Source organism: Prionailurus bengalensis, chromosome D4 (assembly GCF_016509475.1).
Source record: "Prionailurus bengalensis isolate Pbe53 chromosome D4, Fcat_Pben_1.1_paternal_pri, whole genome shotgun sequence".
Taxonomy (NCBI): Eukaryota; Metazoa; Chordata; class Mammalia; order Carnivora; family Felidae; genus Prionailurus; species Prionailurus bengalensis.
Window position 1 is genome coordinate 2,636,650 of NC_057359.1, and position 23,630 is coordinate 2,660,279.

Consider the following 23,630-nt stretch of genomic DNA (forward strand, 5'->3'; position numbering starts at 1 on the left):
CTGAGGCATGCCAGGCCACACCTTGGAGCCCTGCCCCAACTGCAGATTCGTTGGCCGAACAAATGATTTTGTTTTAAGCTGCTGACTTTGGGGTGTTTGTCACGCAGGAGTAGATCAGCAGAGCGGCCCCACAAGCAAGATGCTGGCCTTGAACGCCATCACCTTCCCATGGATGACAGCTCCTATTCTTCCCACACACGTGTCATACGTGGCCCCTAAAGTGGATGAGGAGGAGCCTCCCAGGTGCTCTATCATCAGAAACAGTGGACCAGGGAGCCCCTCCTGGAGAGTTTCATCAAGAAATCTGTACCCCACGGGCCGGCAGCTTCCCAGGGACTGTCCAGCGGGAATCCATCACCGTTTCTAACCAGTAACTCCCACGGGCCTTCCTTTCTCTCCCTTTCTGAACAAGGGTTGATCGTAGGCACCTGCCCCACCCCCTGCTGCCAGAGGACCTGTCGGGAGGAAGGCAGACTCGACTCTTTTAGTCCACAGAGAGACTTTCCATCTGGTCCTAATGGGGCGGGATGTGCATCACCAGGAGTCAGGTGATGTGGGGACACGATGGCTTTTCACACGGTCTCCCTTGGGAGGGATATGAGAACACGTGATGCATGAGTGGGGGGGAGAGATGGGGAGTGTGTGACCAGCAGGGCAGAGTCCACAGAGACTCCTAGCACTCACCCAGCTCCACCTTCAAATTCCGGGACTCTTGCCCTTGGGTTGGTCACGTGACCAGCTCTGGCCAGCGGAGTGCGGGCAGCCCTTCATGGGCTCCGCTCCTACAGTGTCCCACGCCATGATCCACATTCACACTCTGTCCCCACGGCTGGAAGCACAGGGTCCCACGACGCTTGAGTCACTCAGTAGAAACAGCCCAGATTCACGTCTGACATGCAGCGAGCGAAATTAACCTTATTTTTTTGATGTGAAGCCACGAAGATTTGGGTTATTTATTACAGTAAATAGGGTTAATTAGCCTGCCTGAGATGATAAGCAAAAACTAGGATTAGATGTACTGAAGTGGAAAATACCCAAATGGCCTCTAAAAATGAAAAGATGCTCATCGCGGTGAAAAGCAGAACAGCACAGAAACGCCATTTTCCCGCCTATCAGATGGGCACAGAGCAGTCCTCTGGCGGCAAGGGAAATAAATAGAAACTTTTCAACATGGATGGAGGCAGATATGGAGTCAGAGTTCAGGGCAGGAAACAGAAGTGTGTAGAAGCATTTCCAGCAGAAAGACTTCCTGCAGGTAACAGTGCGCCAGCCGACTCAGGGAAGGATGGGGAGGACGGGGTGGGGAGGGGGCAGGGGCTGTAGCCACAAGCCCAGGAAGAGAGCCCCCACCTGCCACCTGTGGAGGGGGTGTGGGGGACCAGGAGGCTGCTGTTGGGGCCCCTTGATGCAAGAGCAGAGTCCCTCCTGTGTCCCCGAGGCAGAGAGCAGGGGCGGGAGGCCACGACTGCCATGCAGACAGACCCCGCTTGGCGGGAAAGCAGCGGGGGCAGCAGGTGAGGCTCTTCCTCTAAGGGTACCGCCACCACCACCATGGAGAGCACCTCACCAGCAGGACCACATGCAGGAGACACACAGGCCCTGAGCCAGAAGCCCTGCATCCCGCTGTGCCCAGGGCAACACAATGAATATGGAAAACCGCACTAATGTGGGCTCCGGATGCCAGGAGGGGAGGCTGGGGGGCGGGAGCAGCCCTGCTCAGTGTCAGTCACAGGACGGACACTGTGATCCATGTCAATTACAGACGCCAACATGGAGAGAAGTATGCAGCATCTCCTACAAGAAACTGACCATCCCAGCAACTCAGCCAGTGGGAAACCTCATCGCCCTGAAATTTTGCTTTTCTCCAGTGGACGTCACTCCAAACAGCCTCTCCTAATGCCCTCCTTCTTCTCCATAAAACAACCTTCCTCTCCTTTGTTTATTGGACTCGTCTTGCTGGTCCCCAATCAGAATCAGCATCAACCCATTATTGCTGGGAAAATAATTGGTGGTTTTGTTTTATTTTATTTTGTAATGTTTATTTATTTTTGAGGGTGGAAGGGGCAGAGAGAGACAGAGAGAGAGACAGGTGATCTGAAGCAGGCTCTGCACTGACAGTACAGAACCCAATGCGGGGCTCGAACTCACGAACCATGAGATCATGACCTGAGCCGAAGTCGGACGCTTAACTGACTGAGCCACCCAGGTGCCCCTCGGCAGTTTTATTTTTAAGTTTAACAGTTCATACAATGGAATATTACAGAGCAGTTATGGACCAGATCTACGTATACTCACAAAAGTAAATAGCAGAAACCTCGTAATTCAAGGAAAAGGCTTAGGACAGAAAGATACGTGAAGTGTAGTGTCAATACTGTGCGTTTTTAAGAGCGGCTGAAGCAGTAGCCTGTGTCATTTTTAGATACACATCCATAGTGACGGTAAAAGCATTTACGTCTTGGCAGCAGGCGTGCAGGTGTCTAGTGTATCGTTACCTGTATTGGGTGAGTTAAAAATGTTTCTAATTACAGTGAAAGTTTGAGAGTGAATCCGTGATGAGGATCGAGGAGTGCACCTGTTGTGATGAGCATCGCGTGTTGTATGAAGTGTTGAACCGCTGTATTATACACCTGGAACTGATACTGCACTGTATGCTAACTACGCTGGAATTCAAATAATAAAAAAAGAAAATTAGAGCAAAATCCCCACAAAAAATTTTGAAAGGAAGTCGACAGTCCAAGCCTAGAATTCATCTAAAAATCTAAAGGGGGGGATGTATGAACAAGGAACAGCAGTTTTAAAAAGGAATATTGAGGGGCACCTGGGTGGCTCAGTCGGTTAAGCGTCCGACTTCCGCTCAGGTCGTGATCTCGCGGTCCGTGAGTTCGAACCCCGCGTCAGGCTCTGTGCTAACAGCTCAGAGCCTGGAGCCTGCTTCAGATTCTATGTCTTCTTGTCTCTCCCCCTCCCCCACTCACGCTCGCACGTGCTCTCTCTCTCTTTCTCAAAAATAAATAAACATTTTTAAAAAATAAAGAAATTTTAGTTGGATTTGAGCGCTAAATGTAAAATCAAAATTAGGCAAGTATTAAGATTTAGGAGAACATAAATAACGTAAAATAATCTCCAAGCTTTATTGTTACTTCCACAGTAAAAGAGAAATCACATGTCACAGATTATGTCAAAGTAGATAGAAAAAAGATAAAACCCAGGTAAAGAACCAGAAGGATCTACGTCAACAGGCTGAGTGGTTACTTCTAAAACCACCCAAACGTCCAGCAGGAGAAACATGGTTAAAACATTAATAAGATTCCCTAAGAGCGATATTATTCACCATGAAATAAGAATTAAGCACATCTGTATTTATTTGCATTGCACGACGTCCGGGACATTTTGTCAGTGACGGACGGCGGCTACACTTGTGGTGAGCAGGGTGGTGGCATCACTAGGCTGTGCACCTGAAACTGACGTAACATCGTGTGTCAGCTAGACTCAAAAAAAAAAAAGAAAGAAAGAAAGAAAAAAGACAAGTCACCAAGCAATGTGTATACATAGATGTGCCTCTATTTACACGTAAAACCATAGGAAAAGCCACAAAGCCACGTGAAAGAGAAGGATAGATACCAGTCGTAAGGAGTGATGACCTTTCAGGGTGGAGAAAGGTCTGGACTGGAACTTGAGTTCTGGGCTGGTCCCTCCTCAGCGCCACCCTCTAGAACTTTCTGTGAAGGGAATGGTTCTGTGCCCATGCTGCATGGCCACGAGTGACATGTGGCTGTGAACAACCGAGGAAGTGAATCTTTAATTTTACTTCTTGTTTAATTTAAGTAGCTGTGTGTGACTAGTGGCTATGGTGGGTGTTGCCCATTGATTCCATGTACTTTTATTTGGAAAAAAATGTGTCTTTTAAACAAAAAAAATACCCATGTTATGGTTTAGGTTACGCTATGATAATAAACTGCTCTGAATTTTTTAAAAATGGAAATTAGAAAGTATATTCAGCAGAATCACATATACCTAAGGAAAACTGACAATAGGTGAGGGGCGCCTGGGTGGCTCAGTCAGGTAAGCATCCAACTTTGACTCAGGTCATGATCTCACGCTTTGTGGGTTCAAGCCCCCTATTGGGCTCTGCGCTGACAGCTGGGAGCCAGGAGCCTGCTTTGGATTCTGTGTCTCCCTCTCTCTGCCCCTACCCCACTCGCACTCTGTATCTATCTTTCTCTCAAAAATAAACAAATATTTTTTTTAAATTAAAAAAAAAAAGAAAAGTGACAGTAATTGAGATAGTTTGTCCTGGGATAAAAGGGTGAAATGTGGTTATAATTTTGTTTTCATACAGGTTTGCTGTTTCCAGGGATACTCATATAATACTAGAAATTTATACCAATTCCCATCAGCTAAGGGGCAGCAGGACGAATGAGGTCCCCTATTTAGCTGACATAAGGGTACCACGTTCCATGGGAGACGGGTGACAGGGCAGGGCCGATGCTCTTCAGTGACTGGGAGGTGGGGCTGGCAGCGGTCACAGAGTGGTCTTGGAGGCGATTGGCCGGGTCCTGTAAACTGTCAGGAGAGTCAGTGACCTTATCTTGAGAACGTGAATCTGGTGTCAGATCAGCTTACATGCCGTCTTCCCTTCCACGTTTTGGGGAGGGCGTTTTGGGGAAGAACCACCAGTAACCGGGTGGCGGGTGACAGGCTCTGTTCCGACAGTGAGTAAGCCCTTTGAGAACGTGAACACTTAACTGTGTTTGGTTTCCTCGTGGGGACCGTGGGGCTGTGCTGGACGACCTCCCAGAAACAGAGGCACGCTCACTCTTCCTCCTTGTTCTTGGACCCGTGACTCCTTTACGACGTGCCTACTTGGTATTTTTAAAATAGCGATCAGCCTGTAGAAGCCTTTACTTAGAGTCCGTTTCCGATTTTTCTGTTTGAAGGAAGGCTGAGTTGAGAGGGGAGGGATGCTAGATTTCTTCTCACTTCCTCTTGCACAGGGCAAGACCCAGCTGACCATGTGGGGCTCATGTGTCCATGAGAGAAGCCTTGTACCCGGCACAGAATGAGCAGAGCTGTCCAGAGGGGCAGCCGCAGAGCACAGGTTCTTTCTCAAAAATCCTTCCCTGGGGACACCAAGCTCGGGGGAGAGGGGTGGACCATGTTTTACTTCATCTCTTTTATTTATTTATTTATTTATTTATTTATTTATTTTGTGGCAAGAGAATATGCTTTGAAAAGACGGCCCCTCATCAGATCATTTCCGGAACCTTCTCTAGCAAGCTCACCTTTTCTTGCAGGCAGCTCTGTTGTGCAGAGTGTGGCCCCAGCACACCACAGGTTGTTTTCTTGGGGAGCCAGAGTCATCCCCAGAGGGCAGGGGAGAAGCTGACTTCATGTGTGCACAGGGAGGAAGGGTGTGCCGTGCAGGGTGCAGGAGCATACACCCGCTTTGTGGTCCAGGCTCCAGAGGTCAGTGGCCCCATGCACTCAGCGTCCACCCAATGCCACTGAGCTCTCTTGGATGAACTCCTTATATCACAGATCCCGGGGATCAAATGTTGAACTTGAGGAACAGTCCTGACCCAGGAAGTAGGAAGGTGGGATTAGAGCATTGGGGCTCAGCAGGAAGACAGTACACGTGCCCTCCAGCCTCCCCACACAGCTCCCTGCATTTGAGCACCTGCTCAGCTGTTGCCCGAAGCCAGCCCTCCCTTTGGGTCCTTGAGTTCTGAAGCCAATAGGTTCCCTTTGTGCTGTAGCTGTAGGACACGATGGGCTCGCTGGTCCTGACCTTGGGTGCAGCTCTTTTGACCAGAGTCCTCTGCTCCCGTGGCTGCGAGGAGGTCATCACAACAGTTGTTCATGACTTGGTGTTAAGAAGCTGGAGCTATGATCTCACGTGATCAAAGTCGCTGGCCCTCTGAGCCTCCACGTTCACATAGCGGGCTGACCCCTCCTGGTCTCGTGCACTCAGACCTGCTGTGGGCACAAGGAGGTTCCAGGGCAGCGGTCACCTCCTGGGACTGCTGAGCACTGCCCAAGGCCAGTCTCCGGGGAGCCAGGCAGGCACAAGGCCACAGGGCACAGGCCGTGGAGGGAGAAAATGCCTGTCTGTGGGCTGGGGGCCCTGCGCCCCCCACCTGTCCGCCCCCAGCGTCTGTATTTCTGCTTCAGGTCACAAGGGGTCAGGGGGAGTCTGGGGCAGATGCTCTCTGACCTTGGTCTTCTGAGTGTAGCGGGGAGACCATAAGCGAGGACTCAAGGGTGTGACTGCACAGAAGGCTCCAGATACGGACGCTTGGGGTCGACTTCTTCCACCCCGAGTGCCTCTCGTTTGCTCCGTAACCACATACTGTCTCCAGGAAGCGAATTCTTCTCTGTGATTGAGAAAGTAAGAAGGTGGCATCAGCACACCTTCTATCAGGAAACTATGTGCCCCTCTCCCCCCTGCAGTCCCACGTGCTGCTGCCACTGGCATTGCCGTGTGGAAGCCCATGCCTCCTCCCAGCCTGCAAGGCTTGTGCTGCAGGAGAAGCAACCCCGAGAGCATCAGCCATCTGCCAGCAGTCATACCTGCTCTGGACAGTCATCCCTGTGCTGGGCGGTCATCCCTGTGCTGGGTGGTCATCCCTGTGCTGGGCGGTCATCCCTGCACCAGGCGGTCATCCCTGCACTGGGTGGTCATCCCTACACCAGAAGGTCATCCCTGCACCGAGCAGTCATCCCTGTACTGGGTGGTCATCCCTGAACCAGAAGGTCATCCCTGTGTCGGGCAGTCATCCCTGTACTAGAAGGTCATCCCTGCACCAGACGGTCATCCCTGCACCAGGCAGTCATCCCTGTACCAGGCGGTCATCCCTCCGCGAGGCAGTCATCCGTCTGCTGGGCATGCGGGTGCCCTGCCAGTCTTCCCGCCTGCTCTAGGATGTGGCTCTACAGGCACCTTCCCACCTAACCAGCCCCGGGTGGTATAGCATCAACCACATCTCTTTCCTGTGTCTGACGCTGGGGCAGCTGGGGCCGTCCTGGCCCTGGAGGCGCTGCCCCATCCGGAGCCGGCCAGGCGTACCGAGCGTCAGCTGTCCCAGGAGTGCACTTTTCAAATACAAACCAACACCCAGAGCCCACAACCACCACTTCCTCTTTCAGCCCTCACGGTCTGGGCCAGTACCCCCCCGACCTTGTCACCCCAGGGCCAGGCACCAGACGTCTAGGGTAGCCCAGAGCCCACTGATGTTGCTCAGACTCGCGATCCAAGCCTGCTTCTGCTACCTGCTGGGTTCCTTCCTGTGGAAACCACAGTATGGTTCTGGTCATGCATCTGCTCACTCCCTCTGTGGCCTGACCGGCCCTGGTGCTCCTCCACGTGGCCCTGCGTGGCTGGCATGTGCCCTCCTCTCCAGTGGAGGTCAACTCCTGAGCTGCTGGCCTCACCTCATCTCCAGTTTTCTGTTAATACTTACTGAAACACGGATGCAGACCCCAGGTCCTCATGCAGATTCCAAGTTCCAACCCTACTTCCTGGGAGGCTCACAGTCCTACATCTTGTGTCTTAAGGCTCCAAACAGCAGAATGTCTCAAGTGAGTGGGAAGATGTTGTTTGTTCTTTCCATGTTTCTTCGGCCCAGGAGATACACATCAGCTCGGAGTCTGGGTACAGACTTGTTTATTATTCTTGGAAGAATAAGGACAGAGGAGGCAAATCTTGCATCAGCGAGCCTGTCCCCGGAGAGCCGTTAGGTTGGCGGTAGCCCCACGAGCAGGCCAGCTTGTGGAGGGGACAGCTCACCCCGGTGCACCCTGGACGTGCCCCTTCAGGAAGGGGAGCAAGGCAGGGAGCCGTGCCGGGATCGGAACCGGCTGGTGCGGGTGCTCCTGCCCTCGGGGACATGACCTGCTGGCCCCCACACAGCCCCAAACCAGCTGCACTCAGTCCTCCTGGAGGGGGTTTCTGCTTCACTCACCCCATTTCAGAAAGGCAGGATTTAAGAGGATAAAGTTCAAATGTGCACCAGCCAGGCCTGTCAGCTTCTTTCCACACATCATCTAAGCCCACAGCAATCATAAACTTGTATGAACTGCCAGGGACGGAGCCCAGATGAAGTCCCCCAGCCCCCCTCAATCACATTTTTTCCTTTGTTAGCACAGCCGCTGCATTTTGCATTTTTATTACCCAGTTTCCAAACACCGCCAACATTCAAGCAAGCAAACTTCCAAAAGACATCCGAGAGGATGTTGACTTGGGAGTGACACCAAAAGGCAGCAGATCAAATGCCAAAAAGCTGGCCTTGGTGTCGTCACTTGCGGCCATGTCATGGACTTGGAGAGAGAGGGTGGATTTTACGGATCTTGATAAATTGTCTCTGTCACTTTAATTAACCAGAGCATATCGGTGAAACACAAGCACGACACAGGGGTTTTTCCACTCCTGGCTCCCCCATGTACTCTGTGAGGGCAGCCACTGGCCAGCTGGACAGGAACTGTGGGTCCTCCGTGCCCGTCTACACCACCCCTCTGTGAAACCCAAGTGAAAACCACAGCAACTTTCTGTGGCCCACCCTTTCCACCCATTAGAAAAAGGAATCGAGGGGCGCCTGGGGGCTGAGTCGGTGAAGCGTCCGACGTCCGACTTCGGCTCAGGTCATGATCTTGCAGTTCATGAGTTTGAGCCCCGCGTCGGGCTCTGTACTGACAGCTCAGAGCCTGGAGCTGCTTTGGATGCTGTGTCTCCCTCTCTCTCTGCCCCTCCCCCTCTCATGCTCTGTCTCTCAAAAAGAAAACAAAAGCATTTTAAAATTTTTTTAAAAAGAAAAGAAAAAGGAATTCGCTTGCAAAAGGCACCTGAGGGCAGCTGCTGGCTGCCTGTGCACGCCTCTTCCGTGCGCATGGCCTCCCGGCAAAGACGAGCAGAAGAAGGCATGCTCTCACAGTGCTCCTGCATCCCCTTTGGGTGGACTCCTCAGCCTCCCCTCTACGTCTCCCGGTGCGTCCACTGGAGAAACGGCTGATTGCCTGCGCAGCCCCCTCGGTTCCTTTCTCCCTTAACAGGACTCTGATTTTATTCTGGTGTCGGCTTCCAGGCCACAAAATGACACTTTCCCTCCCGCATTTCAGCCAGGAGTGGTGGGGCAACCCAGGTGTGGACAAGGAGAGGTATACGGACACAGTGGGCAGGCCTTCCGGGAAGGTCTTGTAAAGAAATGGACTTGTTGTTTCATCCCATCTCTTTCCTTTACTACCCCCGTTTTTGACTGTGGAACGCAGATACGATGATCAGAGGTGCAGCAGTCATTTGGGATGATGAGAAAAACATGAGGGTGGAGGTCATGGCCAAGGATGAGGGGACCCTGAGGGTGGGGGCCATGACCAAGGATGGGGGGACCCTCAGGGTGGGGGCCATGGCCAAGGATGGGGGGACCATGAGGGTGGGGGCCATGACCAAGGATAGGGGGACCCTGAGGGTGGGTGTCATGGCCAAGGATGGGGGGACCCTCAGGGTGGGGGCCATGGCCAAGGATGGGGGGACCTTCAGGGTGGGGGCCATGGCCAAGGATGGGGGGACCCTCAGGGTGGGGGTCATGGCCAAGGATGGGGGGACCCTCAGGGTGGGGGTCATGGCCAAGGATGGGGGGGCCGTGAGGGTGGGGGCCATGGCCAATGATGAGGGGACTCTGAGAGTAGGTTCCAAAGATGGCAGGCAGATGATGAAGTCAGCAATAGACTGGGACACTGAGATATCCTGGAATCACTGTGGCACACTGGGACTGCTGTCTTAAGTATTTCACATTTTTTGGGTGAAATAAGTCCCTAATGAATAACCTCAAGCCACAGTTTGGTAATAATGCAGTCCCTCCGTGGCACCTCCCCATCATCACCTTCCCCCCCCACCACACACAAACACACACATGCACACACATACATAAAGACATTGGATTCTGGCTTTGGGGTGGAACCCTCTGCTTCAGACTTGGGTTCAATCAGTTTTCTCTTCCCTTTGTCAGGAAACGTGACTCTTTTCCTTGGGTGGCAACCTCTCCTAAAGAATGTGTTTTGGGTAGAAAGGTCCTTGGTGGCTCCCAAATGAGAGGAGCTCTGTACCTGTCAGTGCCTTCCCCTCGATGCCATGTCCCCGTGCCTGTTCCCCTGTGGTGTCTCTCTGACAACAGCATGCACAACTTTCAAGACTCAACATGAACATACCGTCTAATGAAAAGCTCCCTGACCTGCCCAGGCAGCATCCAGGGCTCCTCTTCTGTGCTTCCCAAGTACGTCCAGGATACTGGGGATAATTGGCTTCTCTCTGTTTCCCTCATGGGAGCTGGGACTGATCCGGAACGTGTCCAGCCAGCCAGTCTCCATCCAGTTCCTGGCTCTCTAACAAATGTTTGTTGAATTAATAAGTGAGTGGCTGTAGAATGCACTTTACATGTAGCTGGATAGATTGGTTGGGACGTTATTGGCCATTTGGTTAGATGCCCTGAGGAAGCCCAAAACCTGCCCGGGCCCCATGCCCCTTCTCTTGGAGAAGGCCAGAGAAATGGCAGTATCGTCTCCAGCTGAATGCATGAGTCACCCAGAGTGAGACCAGCAGAAAATCTGTGGTCAAGCCACAGAGTTATGAGAAATAACACTCAATGGTGGAATGACTTGTTACACAAGCCAATACTTGACCCAAGATTCTTTGTCCCCGATTCTCTTTTCCTTCATTCATGAGGTGACCGGAACTCTTCCCTCCCCCTGCAAGAGGACACGGAGACAGAGACCCAGGTGGGAGGGGAGCGCTGGCCTGGGGACCGTACCCACAGAGTGATGCCAGGTGCGAGCTCAGCCCTTCCTCTGGAGGTGCGTAGAGTGACCAGCTTCTCTGGGCCTCCGTGTCCTCTGTCCACAAGCAGCCTGAGGTGGCACAGTGAGTTTTCCTACTTGAGGACAAGTAGGCTTTCCAGCCAGGTGCGTAGTGGCAAGGCCAAGAGCATCCTGGAACCTGGGCTGTGAGACTCTCCTCACCTACTGGAGAAGTTATTCCTGTATGAGTTTCATATATTGGCTTCAGTATAAAACTGTATTTGAGAAAAGTATTCAGCTGCTTTGAACATGTGAAAATCACTGAACTGGAGTCTTTTTAAGGGCCTTTGGGGACCTCATCTTGAGGAAGTGGAAGCCCATGGCTCCAGCAGGATACTGCTCTCATTTGGTGTCTTGCCACAAATGTCCAGAAAAAACCTAGTGTCCAGACCCACGTGGTTTCACATGTTGCTGGAGAACATGCAAATGTGTGATGGAGGCTCACCGCAAAGACACAGCTGGCATGGAGGGTTGTAGGGAGCACCACTCACAGCACGTCACTCTGAGGTCCCCGGATGAGTGTTCTCAGTGCCGCATAAGCAGAGCCCAGGTCCCCTGCGTACACTTGGGGGTCCAAGTCTTCCCTAAGCTCTCCCGGCCCCCTGTAGAGTGAGTGCATCTGTTGGCCATCTATATACCAGGGGCTTCATGGGATGAAGACCAAAGATGTGTACACTGAAATCAATAAGGCATTAATGAAAAAATTAAGGAAAACACAAAGCAGTGGAAAGATATCCCATGATCATGGGTTGGAAGGATTAATATTGTTAAAATGTCAAAACCACCACAAGTGATCTGTAGATTTGATGCAATCCATATGAAAATACCAGTGGCATTCTTCACAGACAGAACAAACAATCCTAAAATTTTTATGGAACCATAAGAATCCCCCAAATAGCCAAAGCAATCTTGGGAAAGAGGAACAAGGCTGTAGGCATCATGTTTCTTGTGTTCCAACCATATTGTAAAGCTACACTAATCAAAAAAGCATGGTGTTAGCATATAAACAGACACATAGGTCGGTAAAATAGAATAGAAATCCCAGAAATAAACCGACACACAGTCAACTGATCTATTACAAGAACCCAAAAAAGGCACAAGGTGAAGGGCAGTCTCTTCAAGAGTGGTGCTGGGAAAACTGGATGGCCACATGGGGGAAGAATAAAGTTGGACTCTTAGCTTACACATACGTGAAAATTAACTCAAAATGGATTAAAGACTTAAATGGAAGACCTGAAACCAAAAATCTCCCAGAAGAAGACGTGGGGGGAAATCTCCTTGACATTGGTCTTAGCAATGATTTTTTTTAGATTTGACACCAAAAAGCACAGGCAACAGTAAGAAGTGAAGCGGGGGAGACTCCATGAAATCAGAGGCCTCTGCACAGCACAGGAAGCCGTCAAAACACGAGAAGGGAACACACAGCAGGGGAAGGCAGTCAAAACCATGTATCTACTAGGGGGTTAATATAAAAATATGTAAGGATTTCTACAACTCAATAGCAAAAAAGCACATAATCCCATTAAAAAATTGGCAGAGGATCTGAATGGACATCTCTCCCAAGAAGACATACGGATGGCTGATAAGTACATTAAAACGTGCTCAACATCACTCATCGTCAGGGAAATGCAAATCAAAGTCACAATGAGATGTTGCATCACACCTCTTAGGATGACTATTATTATTATTGTTTTAATACAAACCTTTTAATAATCATCCTAAAAACTTGATGTTAATGTTCCACCTCAGTAAAAACCACTATCCCCCTCTCAACCCAGTGTTGGGTTTTAATTATAGAAAATGCCAAAAATAGGCAACAGTGTCTCCCAGTTCTTCATTTTGACCTAGATAATTTTTTTAATATGGGGGTGGGGGACTAGGGTGGGGAGGGAAAAGTGGGTGATGGGCATTGAGGAGGGCGCTTGTTGGGATGAGCACTGGGTGTTGTATGTAAGCGATGACTCATGGGAATCTACTCCCAAAGCCAAGAGCACCGTGTATACGCTGTGTGTTAGTTAACTTGACAGTAAGGATGACTGTAATTTAAAAAACAAGAGATAAGTTTGGTGGGACTTGGAGGAGTGGGAACCCTCATGCACTGTTGGTGGGAATGCAAACTGGTGCAGCCACCATGGAAAAGAATATGGAGTTTCCTCAAAGCATTAAAAATAGAACCACCGTAGGAGCACTTGGGTAGCTCAGTCGGTTGGGCATCTGACTTCAACTCAGGTCATGTTCTCACAGTTCGTGGTTTGAGCCCCGTGTCGGGCTCCGTGCTGACAGCTCAGAGCCTGAAGCTTGTTTCCGATTCTGTGTCTCCCTCTCTCTGGCCCTCCCCCACTCATGCTCTGTCTCACTCTGTGTCTCAAAAATAAATAAACATTAAAAAAAATCTTTTTTGAATATAACTACCATACGATTCAGCAATCACATATCTGGGTTTTTATACAAAAAAATGTAAGTGAGGATCTTGAAGAGGTATCTGAAATCCCATGTTCATTGCAGTATTATTCACAATAGCCAGGATATGAAAATGAAAATGACTGGAATGTCTGTCCATGGATGAATGGATAAAGATTGGTATGTGCTCACACATATGCGTGTGCACACACACACACTCACACACTCACACACACACACTGGACTACTACTCAGCTATAAAAAAGAAGGAAATTCTTTCTATTGGCACCACATGGATGGACCTGGAGTTCATATACTAAGTGAAATAAGGCAGGCATGTAATGACAAATGTGGATCTAGAATAGTCAAACTCATAGAAGCAGAGATTGGAAGAGTGGTCGCCAAGGTCTGGAGGGAGCAGAAATGTAAGGGTGATGGTCAAACAGTGCAAAGTTTCAGTTATACACAATGAAGAAGTTCTGGAGATCTACCATACAGCATAGTGCTGTAGCTAACAGTGCTGCCTTGTATACTTAAAATTTCCTGGGTGATTAGATCTTGTGTTAAATGTTACCACCCCCCCCACCACATGCGCACAATAATAATAAAAGGGGCAGGAGGAGCCTCCGGGAGCTGGTGGGTTAATTATAGCCCCAATGATGGTCTGGGTTCCTAGGTGTACACGTCTCCCCAACTCACGGAGGTGTGTCCATTACATATGCTCAGCTTTTAACATGTCAGTCATACCTCAATAAAGTGGTTTTAAAGGAAAAAGAAATTAGCTATTAATATACCTTTAGTTTTGAACGACAGCTTCTTTTAATGCGCTGTTATGCTCATTTTCCTCTGTCTCCTTGTCCAGAAAGGAATTATTTCAGTGGAAAGTATTAGATGCATCAGTGAGATTTATAATTTTCTTTATCAAGAAAAACAAAGGGAGTGTGTAAACCTCTAGGAAATGATCAGAGAGCCCAACGCTGAGCCAAGTGCATCCCCAGGACACTGATCATGGTCAGAGCACCCATGTTTTCTAGGTGCCTCAACTGTTCTTTCTTTCTTTCTGTCTGTCTATCTATCTATCTATCTATGTATCTATCTATCTATCTGTCTATCTATTTAATGTTTATTTTTGAGAGAGAGACAGACAGAGAGAGAGTGTGTGAGTGGAGGAGGGCAGAGAGAGAGGGAGAGGCAGGATCCCAAAATGGGGTTTGATCTTACGAACTGTGAGATCACGACGTGAGCCGAAATCATGAGTCAGACACTTAACCGACTGAAGCCACCCAAGCACCCCTCTCTTTATATATGTTTAATTGAAGTGTAGCCAACACACAATGCTACATTCGTGTCAGGTGCACAGCATCGTGACTCCACGGGTTTACACAGTATGCTGTGCTCACCACAAGGGTAGCTATCATCCGTACTGCCTTTGGAGTTTCCTCAAAAAATTAAAACTAGGAATACCATATGATCCAGTCATTCTACTATTGGGTAATTACCCAAAGAAAATGAAAACATACATTTGAAAAGAGATATGCTCCCCTCTCTACTCACTGGAGCTTTCTCTATAGTAGCCAAGGAACGGAAGTCACCCAAGTGTCCGCCGATAGACGAATTCAACAGGAAGTTGTTCTGTTTAAACGGTCTCTGGTCTGGGGCGTTATCTGGTGACGTAATGACTGTATTCTTACAAAAGAAGGTCAGCTTTCAGATTTAGATGAAAAATAGAGAAAACGGACTACATGCTGAAGGAATTTGAACATGGCGGCCCAGAGCCCTCCTCCTGCAAGCTTGGAGGAAGTCTGAATGCACCCCCATCGTTCGTTCGTGCAAATGTGGTTTTAATTCAGAGCGATGAATTCTGCAAACTCACGTCTTGGGCCGGTCCTAATAATAGACTGCCCCCTCCCCGCGCCCCCGCATGCCGGCAGCAGAAAGTGCCGGTCCCAGGAATGTGGCATCGTGATGCAGTTTGCCTGTCAGGCCTGGTCCCAGCAGCAGCTGCCGCTGATTACCGCGAGGGCTGTGTTTTATTTATGACCCACCTCCTGCCTCTCAGGATGCATCAGCACACACTCATGGAAGGAAAATTAGAGGCTCTGGCCAAGGCTTGAGCTTGGGAAATGCACTTTCCCCTCCTTCTGGGCAGGACAGACGTGTCCAAGAGGCCCTGGTGAGCACCAGCCCCGCACGGCTCCGTCCATATGCTGATGCCGGCTCAGACTTGCAACGCTTTCTTTTGTTAACTTTGCCTCCCTTCTCCCACCCCCCAGCACCCCCCCCCCCCCCCCCCGCAGCTCCGGCCACGCTCGATCGCCAGCTTTCAGGACATACTCCAGGCCCAGCACACACCTTCCAACCATTTCCAGTTGGGCCTGGGGGCCCTTCAGAGTCCCAGACTGTCACCACCTACTTCCTCCTGACCCCACCCCCTTCTACCTTCCACCTCCGTCCCTTCTGCAACCTCAGACTCGTGCTGACCCCTCCCCACCTATTCTCAGGGTCTGGCGTCCCTCAGCATGTCTGGACGGGAGCTGGCCCGCGGGTCCCCCTGGACAAGCCATTGCCTGGAGTTCCCGGTATGACATTTCCATACTAACACGCTCCATTCTCTGCCATGCAGTCCGTTTACTCTGTTTTTCATCCAAATCTAAAAGCTGGCCCTCTTTTATAAGAATATAGTCATTAGGTCACCAGATAATGCCCTGCATTTTTTATCTCTTGACATCCACATCCACTTTCAAAGCTTTGGGCCCCCAGTTAAAACAGAGACTGCTTGGTGAAGGGCTTTAGGGAAAGACCTTATCAGTGAGGGATTCTTCCTCCCTTCGCAGTGATGGCTGAGAAAGCACTTCCCGGCCAAGGCTGCGTCTCAAACACCCAGAGGCTCTCCTTACGTTCCGGAGTCATGTGCAGGGTGCTCTCCCCGGGTTAAAAGGAGAGCTGGGCAGGTCAGGAACAAATGAGGGAAAATTAAGAAGTGAGAGCATTCAGATGCCAGGGACCTGCAATGATGCCCTCGGCCCGTGTGCCTGCACTCGGGAAGGCTCCAAGCCCATTGGCTGGACTCAGAGACCCACTTCCCCTACGCTGCTCGTTAGGACCCAGTACAGAGGGAGGGAATGGGGCCTCTTCTTCAAAATTAGTAAGAATGTCACGATGCTAGCAGCAGAACATTAAAGCAGACCCCTCTGAGGGCACGACCCTGTGCCCCTGCCTGCTCTGTTATCTGTCACTTATCTCTTTGTGCTTTTTTTTGTCTCATAAGAACTCGCGGTTTTGTTAGCCTTGTCTTAGCTCCCGGGAAATGGTCAGCACCATGGCTGCATGACTAGGAGGTGCCCAGATGCCCTCCGAGGGCCGGAGGCCACGGGAGCTAGTGGAGAGGGGCCTCCCAGACCCGCCTCGTCTGCCCCGCGCTTCGTCCTGAGTCTGTCTCGTTTGACCTGGCCCGTGGCCCCCCAGAGCTCGATTCCTGCACTCAGACCTGGAAGGGATCCTGGAAGGGTCCGTCTGCCAGGCCCTTGGACAACCCACCCCTGCGGACGGCATTCTGAGGAGACTGCCACCAGCTGCAGTCATTAGCTGTCTGCACGTGGGGACTCCCACCGGCCACCTCTCCTAAGCTGTCACTGTGCCCTGAGCAGCCTCGCAGACCAGGGGCTGTTCCAGGCCTACGACACTGTCTGTTCTTCCCTGCCCTGTCCTGAGTGTGGGGATGGCAGGGTGGCCTCTGGGGGCAGTGAGGGCCACGGGGGCCCAGACCCCCAGATCCCAGCAAGACGCCTGTCACCAGGTGTGGCGCCCCCGTACCTGTCCAGACCCCAGGAGTGGGGGATGGGAGCAGCATAGGTGAGGGGGGCGCCGCAGGGATCATCACAGCGCCGTGGGGCCAGCTCTAGGGGCTCTTCCCCCTGTGCACAAGGTCAGAGTCCCCAGGAAGACATGCTGTCTGAAAATAGGGGCGGTGGGATGCAAACCTTGCAAACATGTATGTGCTGAAAACCACGCAATTACAAAACAGCCTAACAACAGAACAGACAGCTGCTTTGTCAGGAGCAGGAAGGCGGGCAGGCGGGGCTGTGAGCCGAACCGGGCCCCCAGCTCACCCCGCCCGCCTCCTAAGAGGCAGGCAAATGCCAGGGCAGAGCCGGCCCCTCCTAGGGCTCTGTCCGGTGAGGCAGTCAGCAGGAGCAGAGAGGCCCGGACACGCATTGGTCAGCTGACGTGGGCTGCGGGTGCTTCTGTTGGTTTTTCAGAAAAAATGTGTGTTTGTAAAAGGGGGCTGGGAGTGCCGCAGCCTAAGAAGGAAACGACAGATCCCCGCACTGTGAGGTGTGCTGGGGGCGCGGCCCTGTGTGGGGGGCAGAGGGGCCCCGGCCGTCCTGGGGAACCCCTGTCTCGGAACCCCTTCTAGGACGAGGTGCCCTGAGCTGGCAAGTCTGTGAGCTGCGGGGGCTTCTGCCGGGAGCAGGCCTGGGGTTGCAAAGGAGAAGCACGGGTGTGGGGGCAAAACTGTGAAAACACACGTACTCATTCACCTGCCCCACACACACCTGAGCCCCTCGTGGCTGCAGGCTCCGCGGGGCACTGGGGACAGGGGACAAGGCCGGCCCTAGCTGTGACTGGAGTGCACAGAGGAGGCAGGGCCGGACAGGGGAGCTCAGAGCAGTCACTGGGGCTACGACCCTGACACCCAGAACCTGAGGTCCTCAGAACAGGGAGGAGGCCTGGGGAGGCCCCGGGCGGGGGGGCGGGGGTGTCCAGGGCCAGGGAGACCAGCCTCCGTTCCGTGGAGGATGGATGGGCTGGGGCACTACAGGTATGGGGTCATCAGGCGGGCCTGGAGGTCACCCCGAGGTCCCCAGTTCAGCAGGCCGGTGCCCTAGGTTTCCTTTTGGAGGAAGCTGCCTGAGGGCCTGAGGGAGGGGCAGTGCCGGGACTCCGATGTCGTGGTCGGTGATCCTGGATGGGTACAGGCAGTATGAGCTGCAGTATGATTCTGGCTCTGGTAGAGAGTAGCACTGTCCTCGGGGTGCTGTGAGGACACACGCCCTCCCGGCAGCCCACCCTGGGGCCATCGCAGGTGACTGGGCTCCCAAGGGAACGTGATGCCCAGCAGGGAGGGCAGAGGCAGAAGAGCTGGGGGGCAGGGGTGTGGCCAGGTCCGTGGGAAGAGGGTCCTGGTGCAGGGGTGTTGGGGGTGTGGGTGTAGACGGTGATGTGCGCTGTGGCAGGAAGGAGAGCCGGGGCCACCCCACAGTGGGATTGAGGTCCCCAGATGCCTGTACTCTGGGTAGAGCAAGGGAGGCAACACATGTATGGTTTCAGAGAAACAGGAAGGGAAGCGGGAGAGGAGAGGACTCAGCCCATCAAGGGCAAGGGCACCTTCTCCAGAGGTAGACCACACTTGATGAGCATCACGCTGAATTTCTGGCTGAGACGCAGGCAAGCCGGGTGGTCATGTCCAGTTGTACAGGTTGTAAAGTGCACAAGATGCCTGTGATGGTGAAAGACATCATTCTTGCAGCAGGTGATGTGGGTTTACATCATTTTATGACGGGGAGACCCCACCCTAATCTGCCATGGGCCCCTAGTCGGGTAGGAGCGCAGGGTGTCTGCTGAGCAGGAAGGGAAGGGCCAGGTGGGGGTTTGAAGGAAGATGTAAAACTCTGGAAATCCAGGAAAGAGACGGAGAAAGGAAAGGCCTGTCCCTTTCTCCCGCCCAAGTGATAGCAGGGCCTGCCTGTGACTTGTCATCCTAAGCTGTTACCAACACCTTGCCTCAGGGACACAGTCACAAACAAGAAACCTCAGGAACAGACCTCTGCCGTCAGAAAACCTGACGTGCCGGCCTAATTTTTTTGGAAAACGAGATGAAGTATTTAGTTCCCTTGGTATTTCAAACTTCTCAGCAAAACCATTTCCTTTTAGACCTCCTGTCCGGTTTTTGGGGTTTTTTTTTTTTTGTTTAAGTCCTGATGAAATGCAGATCCTGGCAACTTTTACTAAAGCCAAGTGCAGAAGTGTTCACCAGCAGCCCATGGCCACCAGCTCGTGGAGGACCTGGAGGGACGTCAGGATGAGTCTGTCCCCGCCGTGGTGGACGTGGGGCCACCTTGCCTCTGCTCAGGAGCTCACGACATCTGTTTTGTGAATTCCGGGCTCATTCAGGCCAAGGAAGTAGCCCCCGCGAGTACTGTTGGCTTCACTGAAACCCACGGCCCCGTGGGAATTACGACATCATGGACCCGTGGGCACTGGCTCAGGGCCAGTCTTCCTAGGACTTGTGTGGCCACTAGTAATTGATGTCACTTTTCTTTCTCAGGAAGAGAGGGGTGGAGAGAATAAGTCCCCCCAGGGGCTGATGCCCATTCAAATGACGTCATGCTTTTCACGCCCAGAGCCCTTGTCCTCCATCAGGTCACCCGCATGCGCACGATAGGGGCACGCACGCCTACAGTGTTGACCAGTCTCATTGTCCTCGTGGCGTCCTGGCTCAGGAAGAGCCTCCACAGGGTTACGGGCCCTGCGGTCATCACGGCTGTGCTCAGACCCGGGCCTTGGGGCCAGAGCCGGTGCCGCGTCTCCACCCGACACCGTGGGTGACTTCTGTCCTGGCCCTTCCTGTATGAAGGAGGTGGCTGCCCCTGCTTCTCAACGTCGTCACGGGAGCAAGTGTGGGAGGGGCGCACGCGTGGGCACTGCAGCGTCCCTCGCACCCAGAACCAGACCTGATGCCGGGACAGGTGCTAACAGTACTTTCGAATGCAGACCCCCAGCACAGGACCTGGCAGAGGACGCCCTGCCGTCATAGGTGGAGTGGTTTCCCACGTGCTCAACCCTCCCCTCATCACTGCCCTCTGTCCGCGGCCCCAGAGCCCAGGACGCAGCCTGACAGCCCATGTCGGTCCCCAGAAGGGGGTGCCGGCCACAGAGCTGTCCCCTGAGCGCAGCGATCCTGAGCCGACCTCCGCACGGGAAAATCAGAACATTTATTTAGTGCTTGCTGTATGTCAGGATATGGAGGCTTACTTTTCTGCGACTCATTAGTTTCTCACAAAAACTAAAGGGCTTGGTTCTCTCGCACTTCCCATCGTGCAGACGAAAGTGGGGCCTCCAGCAGGCAAGTGGCCCATGGGCACGGCAATTAAATGAATCACAGAAAGTCGGTTTCCGTTGCTTAACACACAGCAAGCACTAAATAAATGTTTTGGTCTTGTTTCCTCGGACCTTTGCCTTTGCCTTAACCACTTAGTCCATGGCTAAGTCACTGGGTGCCCTCAGACGCTCCAGGGTAGACAGGAGGCCAGACCCCTGCAGGCCTTCCCGCGGGGGTCTCTCCCCCACACTCAGGCCGGAGAAGAGCCTGAAGGAGGCTGTCCTTGCTGCATCGAAACAGACAACCGAGAATATCTGGGGGCCCTTTCCTTTCCAAGAACAGCACAGGCTGCAATTTCTTTTCTTTTTTTTTTTTAATTTAACAAGAGAAAAAAATACCCCTGAATTCCTAGGGGAAATCCAAAGACAGTTATTCCCACCATATTTCGAGGAAGTCTTGAACGCTTCATTGGCGGACGTCGGATTCTCAGAAGACAACTGACCTTCTGCAAAAGCCATTACAGTGTGTCATCTGGATGGGCTTTCGAAATGAAATACTGTCGCCCCTCCAGGCAGAACACTAACCAAGCCATGGGAGCCCTCGCTGGGCCTCAGAGGAGCCCGGACCTGCTAGTGACCACACTGTGGGGCAGAGACGTCCCCGCTTGGCCCCCGAAGGTCCCACATGGGGGACACTGCACGTTTCCACCCAGCAGGCCAAGGCGAAGCTCGAGGGGACGTTTCGTTTCCCGAATAGGCCGCCTGCTTTCAGTGAGGAGCCTGAGGCCATGATGTGTGCCCAGGGCTGCTTCTGGGATTCCCAGTGCAGCAGGATGCGTGTTCCCTAGCGATGGCAGGGGGACGGGCTCACATTCGCAGATCACTCTGGGTGACCGACCCTGTGACATGGGAAACGAGACTGGAGGGAGAAGGAACCTGCCCCAGCCCACCTAAGTAACCAGAGCCCAGGGCCCCCTCAGAGCCACGTGTTGTCTGCGGCCGTGGGGGTCCCTCTAGCACGGCTCCCCGGCCCGTGCCCGCTGACCCATCACCCGCCTGCACGGCATCTCGGGGTGTGGGGAGGCACACCTGCCCTCCTGCGGCTCACCCAGACCCCTGGTGCTCGCAGGCTCAGATGAAATCTTGTGGCTCACGACTGCTGGGGCCAGGGTGGGGTGGGTAGTGAGGATGGTCCACGCATCGTACGTCTAAGTGTGTTAAAGCCCTGGTCCCAGCCCAAAGGAGCCCACGACCCAGGTGCTTGTGCACAGCCTTGTGGGCCTGCCAGCCGGTCCCTCTAATCTCTGGGTCACCCCCAGGGGCAGGAGAGCACACTGGAGGGGTGGTCAGCCTTCGGGGAGAGGACTAGTGGAGGTGGGCTTGGGTGTTTGCACCCAAGGGCTTAGGGTCCCTCGAGTGTGATCTAGAAGGAGCAGTGCAGGCCCCGGGTGGTGTGGCCTCCTGACCCCGTGAATGCGTCTGCTGGAAGGGACCCAGCAGGCAGGTGCAGCGTGAGCCCTGACCACGAGCCCTTCCTGCTGGGCTGAGGGCCAGGCCAACATCTGCCCGGTCCCATCTTCTGCCGAGTGACACCAGCCTTTCCAAGCCACGTGCCGCCCCTGGGAGTAACGTCTGCTTCGTGTCCCGTTGAACAGGTCTGCCGTGGCCCACCTGCCCAGGGTCCCCTCACCGTTGTCACCTGCTGAACGCCCGACCTCAGCTCTTCCCACACTGTCTCACAGTTATTTCATGGTCTGCCTTCCGGACCAGATGCATGCGGATCCTGTCCAAACACGGTGCCCAACACGGAGTTGGCATTTAGGCAACACATGGCCTTGGCTTCCCCTCCATCCTGGAGAAATGAGAGAGATCGGCTTCTGCCCAGGGTCACGGGTGCCAGGGAAAAGGAGGTTAGAGCAAGGTGTGCTCAGGTTGCCTTCTCCCCAGCACTCTTCAGGCCAGAGGCCGAGCTCAGCACCACGCCCCCCCACCCCCACCCCAGCAAACAGCCATCAGACACTTGCTGGGTGTCAGGCCCTGGCTGGACATTGGTGACACAGAGGAGCCTCCCATCGGTGCAAACACTGGTTCTGAGCTTACACTTAGGGGCAGCTCTGTGTGCCCGAGCCCGTGTCCTACCAGTACACACTGTCCAGTCGGGTACAGCAGCTCTGTGTGGCTGCTTTGTCCCGGGAGACCAGGGAGCAGAGGTCACGTTGTGGGGAGCCCCAGACACCAGGCAGGAGGCAGCCGTGAGCACAGGAGTAGAGAGGGGCAGAAGAGGGAGCCGGTGGCAGGAGCTCAGCTGTCTCCAAACACACCCACCGATGGGGTCAAAGCTTGACGGGAACAGGGGCGGCAGAGAAGCAATGAGTGTCAGGAGGGGGCGGGGCCAGCTTCTGCTGGGGAGGAAGCGAGGGACCGTACCCGTTCCACATGTGACCACTGAGTGGGGGGCCACGGCCAGCAAGTCATGGTAATCCGGCTGCTCCGGAGAGAGCAAAGCGCGGTCCCCGGGAGGTCATCGCAAGGTGACCCTCAGTTGAGGGATCTGGCAGTGGTTGGAATGAGGGGCTGAGACTGACCGAGCTGGATCAGGTTTCAGGAGTCTGTCAGCAGGACTCCGCGCTGGACCGTCGGGCAGGGGTGAGGGGGAAAGGGGCCCGCCCTGTGGGGGTGGTGCCGTGGCTGAGATGAGCCAGCGCAGGGTGGGGTCTAGTCCCTGGAAGGCCGGGAAGAGAGAGGGGGAGGACGTATGGCCAGGGGTGGAGGGGGAGTGTGGCTGCTGAAGTCAAATCTCACTTGGAGTCTGTCGTACGGAGCCCGCAGCTCGTTTTCCTGCTGACATGATAACCACTGGCAAGGCCCCGGGCAAACCCACGATGCACTGACCACAGAACGAGTGGGCCGCTGCCGCAGGGCCCGCACGTCCAGGGAAGAGCCTGGATTTCCCTCGGGCAATGCCGGGTCACAGTGGTAAAGAAAAGCAGAGCCAGCGGAAGCTGAAGCAGCGAAAGCAGATTTTATTCAGGAATTACTGCAACAGGGGAAAAGAAACCTCAATCTGGAGCTTGGTTCCATTCCAAGTATGGCAGGGACAAGGGGGATTTATGGCCAAGGAGCCGGTGGGGGTCAGGGGATGGAAAATCACTGAGAGGAAGTGTCACGGGTTGGTGGGAAGGGGGTGGTTTCTGGCTGAACCAACCTGACAGGAATTCTGAGGGCAGGGCAGGTGATCAGGCATCATCCAAAGGATGGAGAAGGATGAGGGGATCTCAGAGACACTG

The 23,630-nt window shown here is 53.2% G+C and overlaps 1 pseudogene; it reads right to left on the reverse strand.

Annotated features, from left to right (window-relative positions):
* LOC122475111 overlaps positions 1–8,938 on the reverse strand; it is a 114,843-nt pseudogene extending 105,905 nt beyond the window's left edge.
* Between the last annotated feature and the right edge of the window lie 14,692 nt (positions 8,939–23,630).